At 37.1% G+C, this 6,000-nt stretch overlaps 2 non-coding genes across 2 annotated transcripts; both read left to right on the top strand.

Moving 5' to 3' along the window:
• Positions 1-4,006: 4,006 nt before the first annotated feature.
• On the top strand, positions 4,007-4,088 carry TRNAS-AGA (transfer RNA serine (anticodon AGA)). Its single transcript has one exon. It is a non-coding gene; the product is annotated as a tRNA-Ser (tRNA).
• A 1,286-nt stretch (positions 4,089-5,374) lies between these two features.
• Positions 5,375-5,446, top strand: TRNAH-GUG (transfer RNA histidin (anticodon GUG)). The gene has a single exon. It is a non-coding gene; the product is annotated as a tRNA-His (tRNA).
• The last annotated feature ends 554 nt before the right edge of the window (positions 5,447-6,000 follow it).

A 6,000-nucleotide genomic window follows, 5' to 3' on the forward strand; every position in this document is an offset into this window, starting at 1 on the left:
TCTACTGACCTGATTGACAAGCACCCGTGTGTGTTGATACCTGTATCGTGTTGATTTCTTCAATAAAAAACATTTATTACTAAAAGAAGCAAATAGAAAAATAAAACAAAAGTGCTTGCTGGATTAGGCAAACACACTTCATAAAACTGCATTTTCTTTTCTATTCTCCCCGTGTTACAAGCTTAATTGCTCCCTGTGTAATTTCTCTTAGCCTGCTGTCCCAGGAAGAGAATATTATCTACAGGCTCTTTCCGTGTTTTTTTCCTAGTCTTTCTTTCCCTTTTCTTAGATTTGTAACTGTTCCTTTACGTGCTCTATTTAGGCGCCATTAATCTCATTTGAGCTCCTTGTACCTGCTGCTGTTTTCTCCACACCTCATACTGCCTTTTCCCTCTTTCTCTTTTTCTCTGAGGTTGGTGGCTACTTTCCAAAGCTTCTGATGCCCCAATGTTCCTTCATCTTGTTGTCAGACGTGAATTGGAAAAGAAACCAAATTAACAAGCCTTTACCACTCATACATGGCAGAGGTTTATACTTTAATTCAATGAGCTAAGAAAAGCGTGTTGTGGGGCCCCTACGAGCCATGGTGCTTGCTTCATCATAATTATGCACGCAGTCATTAGCCACAGCTCTGATCATGGGTCACTGAGGTCAGTTTCAATAATTCCTCAAAAACCTAACCATGCAGTCCCCCCTAACTGTGTAGTTATCTTGCTTTACTGCTGTTTGTGTGATTAGCTGGGAGGAGCTCACGGCAGCATCCTCCCTATAAAAGTGTAGATGGACCGCTCCTTAACTCTTTCTTGCTTCACATTCAGATGGCTTGAGGAGGTACAGGGGAGATGCAGGTCTACTAGACAGAATAGAAGATCTGCGCCAGGTGTGTTTCTCTGCATTGGTGTCCCATCACAGGCCCACAAGTGTATATGTGATCTTTGACTCCTGGCAGTTCACAAGCAGGCGGCCAGGAAATGGTTTCAGCCTATTAACCACTGAGGAGACAAATCCTTTGTATAAGGAATGAGGAAGCAATGAACACATTCAGCCTATCACAGGAGTTCCCTGAGGGTATACAACCTTTACCACGCAACTTTTACCACGACCTACCTTTACCACGCAATTTTTACAACGCAGGATCCATTACAACGAAGTACCATTACAACGCATGTATTTACAAGGCAGATACTTTTACCACGCATACCAGTACAACGTAAGTATTGGTAAGTATATAATGTTATCAAAAATATTATAAGTTTGGGTTTTTGGGTAAAGGGGTATTTTTAGAGTTTAGGGTCAGTTTTGGGTTTTTGGGTAAAGGGGTATTTTTAGGGTTCAGGGTCAGTTTGGGTTTTTTGGGTAAAGGGGTATTTTTAGGGTTCAGGGTCAGTTTTCACTTTTTGGGGTAAAGGGGTATTTTTAGGGTTCAGGGTCAGTTTTCAGTTTTTGGGTAAAGGGGTATTTTTAGGGTTCAGGGTCAGTTTTCAGTTTTTGGGTAAAGGGGTATTTTTAGGGTTCAGGGTCAGTTTTCAGTTTTTGGGCAAAGGGGTATTTTTAGGGTTCAGGGTCAGTTTTCAGTTTTTGGGTAAAGGGGTATTTTTAGGGTTCAGGGTCAGTTTTCGGTTTTTGGGGTAAAGGGGTACAGGATAAATTCAATTAAATTAAATAATTTAATTAAATTAAATAAAAATAAATTAATTAAATTAATTAAATTAAATAAATTAATTACATTAAATTAAATTAAATAATTAAATTAAATTAAATAAAAATAAATTAAATTAAATTAATTAAATTAAATTAAATTAAATTAATTAAATTAAAATAAATTTAATTACATTAATTAAATTAAATTACAATAAATTAAATTAATTAAATTAAATTACATTAAATTAAATTAATTAAATTAAATTAAATTAAATTAATTTAATTAAATTACATTAAATTACATTAAATTAATGAAAATCAATTAAAATAAATTGATTATATTAAATTACATTAAATTAAATTAAATTAAATTAAATTAATTTAATTTAATTTAATTTAATTAAAATAAATAGAATTACATTAATTAAATTAAATTACAATAAATTACATTAATTAAATTAAATTACATTAAATTACATTAAATATATTAAATTAAATTAAATTAAATTAATTAAAATAAATTAAATTAAACTAAATTAATTTTAATTAATTTACATTTCAAAAAATATTATATACTTACTAATACTTACGTTGTAATTGTATGCGTTGTAAAGGTATCTGCGTTGTAAATACATGCGTTGTAATGGTACTTCGTTGTAATGGATCCTGCATTGTAAAAATTGCGTTGTAAAGGTAGGCGTGGTAAAAGTATGCGTTGTAACGTCATACATCCTTCCCTGAGTGTTCCGAATTATAAATTCTCCATGTCACTGTATGTTATTGAGCCCAAGTAGCTTGCCGTGATCGTAGAGTGGTTAGTACTCTGCGTTGTGGCCGCAGCAACCTCGATTCGAATCCGAGTCATGGCATTGTGGTTGGCAATGTCACGGCAGTTGGGTTTTTCTTTTACAGAATTACCAAATGTACCTGTTGTTTTTGTAAAATGTCTATTAAAAACAGATCCTTTAAAATATTTAAACGATCTAACGACAAAATATTTAAACACACATGATTATAAGATGTAGCTATATTGTACCTACTGACATAAATTATCGTTCTTGAACCTATTTGCGGTGGGGGGAATGGCGCTCTCCCCCATGCCAATCAGAATGCAGTTGCAGTTGAGTGACCTGTGTTGTGGCTGTCTAGAGGGAATGCACAAATGTAGCTGTCTCGCAGCCCAATCCAGACGTCAATTGGAGACAGGTTTTCAGGCAAATAGAGCAGTAAGTGCAGAGAAATGCTCACTCTCTAAAAATGGCATTTATAAAATAGTAAAGTTAAATACAACCTCACCAGTAAATAGGATTTATCAATAAATAAATAAAGCTTCTCCTCTCTGATATGGAATTACCCCCCAAAAAGTATAAGGGAATACCCAATGCTAACCTATGAGAGGGGCAGACCTCACTGCAGTGAAAAATGTAATAGACTGTTTGGTACTACCAGGACATGCAAACTACTACAGTACATGTCTTACCTTTTACTTACATAGCATGATGTCCCTAGGACTACCTAGGGCCTACCTTAGGGGTTAATTATATGTAATAAAATTGGAGTTTAAGGCTTGGCAAGTAGTTTTAAATGGCAAGTCGAAGTGGCAGTACACTGCAGCACAGGCACTGCAGTAGCAGGCTTGAGACAGGTTTGAAATGCTACTTCTTTGGGCGGCACAATCTGTCCCTGGGTATATGGTATACCACTTTACAAGGGGCTTTCAAGTAAATTAAATGTGTCAGTCAGGTATACTCCAATTACACACATGATTAGGGAAGAAGCACGTGCACTTCAGCACTGATTAGTAGCGATAAAGTGATCAGAGTCCTAAGGCCAACAAAAAGATACAGCAAAATGCGTAGGTGAAAAGCAATAAGGTAGGGTTGAGGCCACCTTAAGAATGCAAGGTCTAACAAAAACAAACTAAGGATAACATGAGTAAAACATCAGGTTTCTCTACGGCATTTGGTGAGACAAGTGTGCCTTCTTTTATCTTCCATAAATGCAATCTTTCCCTGACCCCTTTATTATATAGCTCTTCAAGTAAAAAAGATAAAGCACTTACAAAGGAGCCTCAAATACTCAAAGATGGTAGACTTCTGTAATATGGGCCATAGACTAAATGCTGCACGAAAACAGAGTGCAATAGGGTCCCAAAAACTTGAGTGCCACATGAGAGTATGCATGAAAGCCTATCCTTTTCCAAACTAGAGATATAAGATATACTCATGCAATTTTTGTTTTTAGGAGAGAATGTGCCTGCTGAAATAAACATTATTTTTAAAAAGTGCATTGCAGAATACCAGGAATTTGCTGTGGGACACCTTGAAAACTTTCATACAGATTATTTGCACAAAACTTACAGTCAGTTGTTGTGGCCGAGTGTTTAAGGCGATGGACTAGAAATCCATTGGGGTCTCCCCGCGCAGGTTGGAATCCTGCCAACAACGAGAAACTTTTTAACATCGGCTAAAATTTCAGAAGTTAACCTTTAGAATTTCTTCCATGTCAGTTTTATAAATAGGTGGCTTATTTTGGTGTCACTATTGCCCTTTCACATATTTATTATCGCTACCCCTTTCATATCTTTGCTATAACTCTCGTTCTACATTAGCGCTGGTGCAAACACTTCAAATTATTATACCCTGGCTCTCTCAGTCATACCATTCATGCACTTGAAACTTACTTTACCAATAAAAGAAGCAAATAGAAAAATAAAACAAAAGTGCTTGCTGGATTAGGCAAACACACTTCATAAAACTGCATTTTCTTTTCTATTCTCCCCGTGTTACAAGCTTAACTGCTCCCTGTGTAATTTCTCTTAGCCTGCTGTCCCAGGAAGAGAATTTTATCTACAGGCTCTTTCCGTGTTTTTTTCCCAGTCTTTCTTTCCCTTTTCTTAGATTTGTAACTGTTCCTTTATGTGCTCTATTTAGGCGCCATTAATCTCATTTGAGCTCCTTGTACCTGCTGCTGTTTTCTCCACACCTCATACTGCCTTTTCCCTCTTTCTCTCTTTCTCTGAGGTTGGTGGCTACTTTCCAAAGCTTCTGATGCCCCAATGTTCCTTCATCTTGTTGTCAGACGTGAATTGGAAAAGAAACCAAATTAACAAGCCTTTACCACTCATACATGGCAGAGGTTTATACTTTAATTCAATGAGCTAAGAAAAGCGTGTTGTGGGGCCCCTACGAGCCATGGTGCTTGCTTCATCATAATTGGGCACGCAGTCATTAGCCACAGCTCTGATCATGGGTCACTGAGGTCAGTTTCAATAATTCCTCAAAAATCTAACCATGCAGTCCCCCCTAACTGTGTAGTTATCTTGCTTTACTGCTGTTTGTGTGATTAGCTGGGAGGAGCTCACGGCAGCATCCTCCCTATAAAAGTGTAGATGGACCGCTCCTTAACTTTTTCTTGCTACACATACAAATGGCTTGAGGAGGTACAGGGGAGATGCAGGTCTAATAGACAGAATAGAAGATCTGCGCCAGGTGTGTTTCTCTGCATTGGTGTCCCATCACAGGCCCACAAGTGTATGTGTGATTTTTGACTTCTGGCAGTTCACAAGCAGGCGGCCAGGAAACGGTTTCAGCCTATCAACCACTGAGGAGACAAAGCCTTTGTATAAGGAATGAGGAAGCAATGAACACATTCAGCCTATCACAGGAGTTCCCTGAGTGTTCCGAATTATAAATTCTCCATGTCACTGTATGTTGTTGAGCCCAAGTAGCTTGCCGTGATCGTATAGTGGTTAGTACTCTGCGTTGTGGCCGCAGCAACCTCGGTTCGAATCCGAGTCACGGCATTGTGGTTGGCAATGTCACGGCAGTTGGGTTTTTCTTTTACAGAATTACCAAATGTACCAGTTGTTTTTGTAAAATGTCTATTAAAAAAAGATCCTTTAAAATATTTAAACGATCGAACGACAAATTATTTAAACACACATGATTATAAGATGTAGCCTTATTTTTGTTTTTAGGAGAGAATGTGCCTGCTGAAAAAATACATTATTTTTAAAAAGTGCATTGCAGAATATCAGGAATTTTCTGTGGGACACCTTGAAAACTTTCATACAGATTATTTGCACAAAACTTACAGTCAGTTGTTGTGGCCGAGTGGTTAAGGAGATGGACTAGAAATCCATTGATGTCCCCCCGCGCAGGTTCGAATCCTGACAACAATGAGAAACTTTTTAACATCGGCTACAATTTCGGAAGTTAACCTTTAGAATTTCTTCCATGTCAGTTTTATAAATAGGTGGCTTATTTTGGTGTCACTATTGCCCTTTCACATATTTATTATCGCGACCCCTTTCATATCTTTGCTATAACTCTCGTCCTACATTAGCGCTGGTGCAAA

Source organism: Lissotriton helveticus, chromosome 12, assembly GCF_964261635.1.
Source record: "Lissotriton helveticus chromosome 12, aLisHel1.1, whole genome shotgun sequence".
NCBI lineage: Eukaryota > Metazoa > Chordata > Amphibia > Caudata > Salamandridae > Lissotriton > Lissotriton helveticus.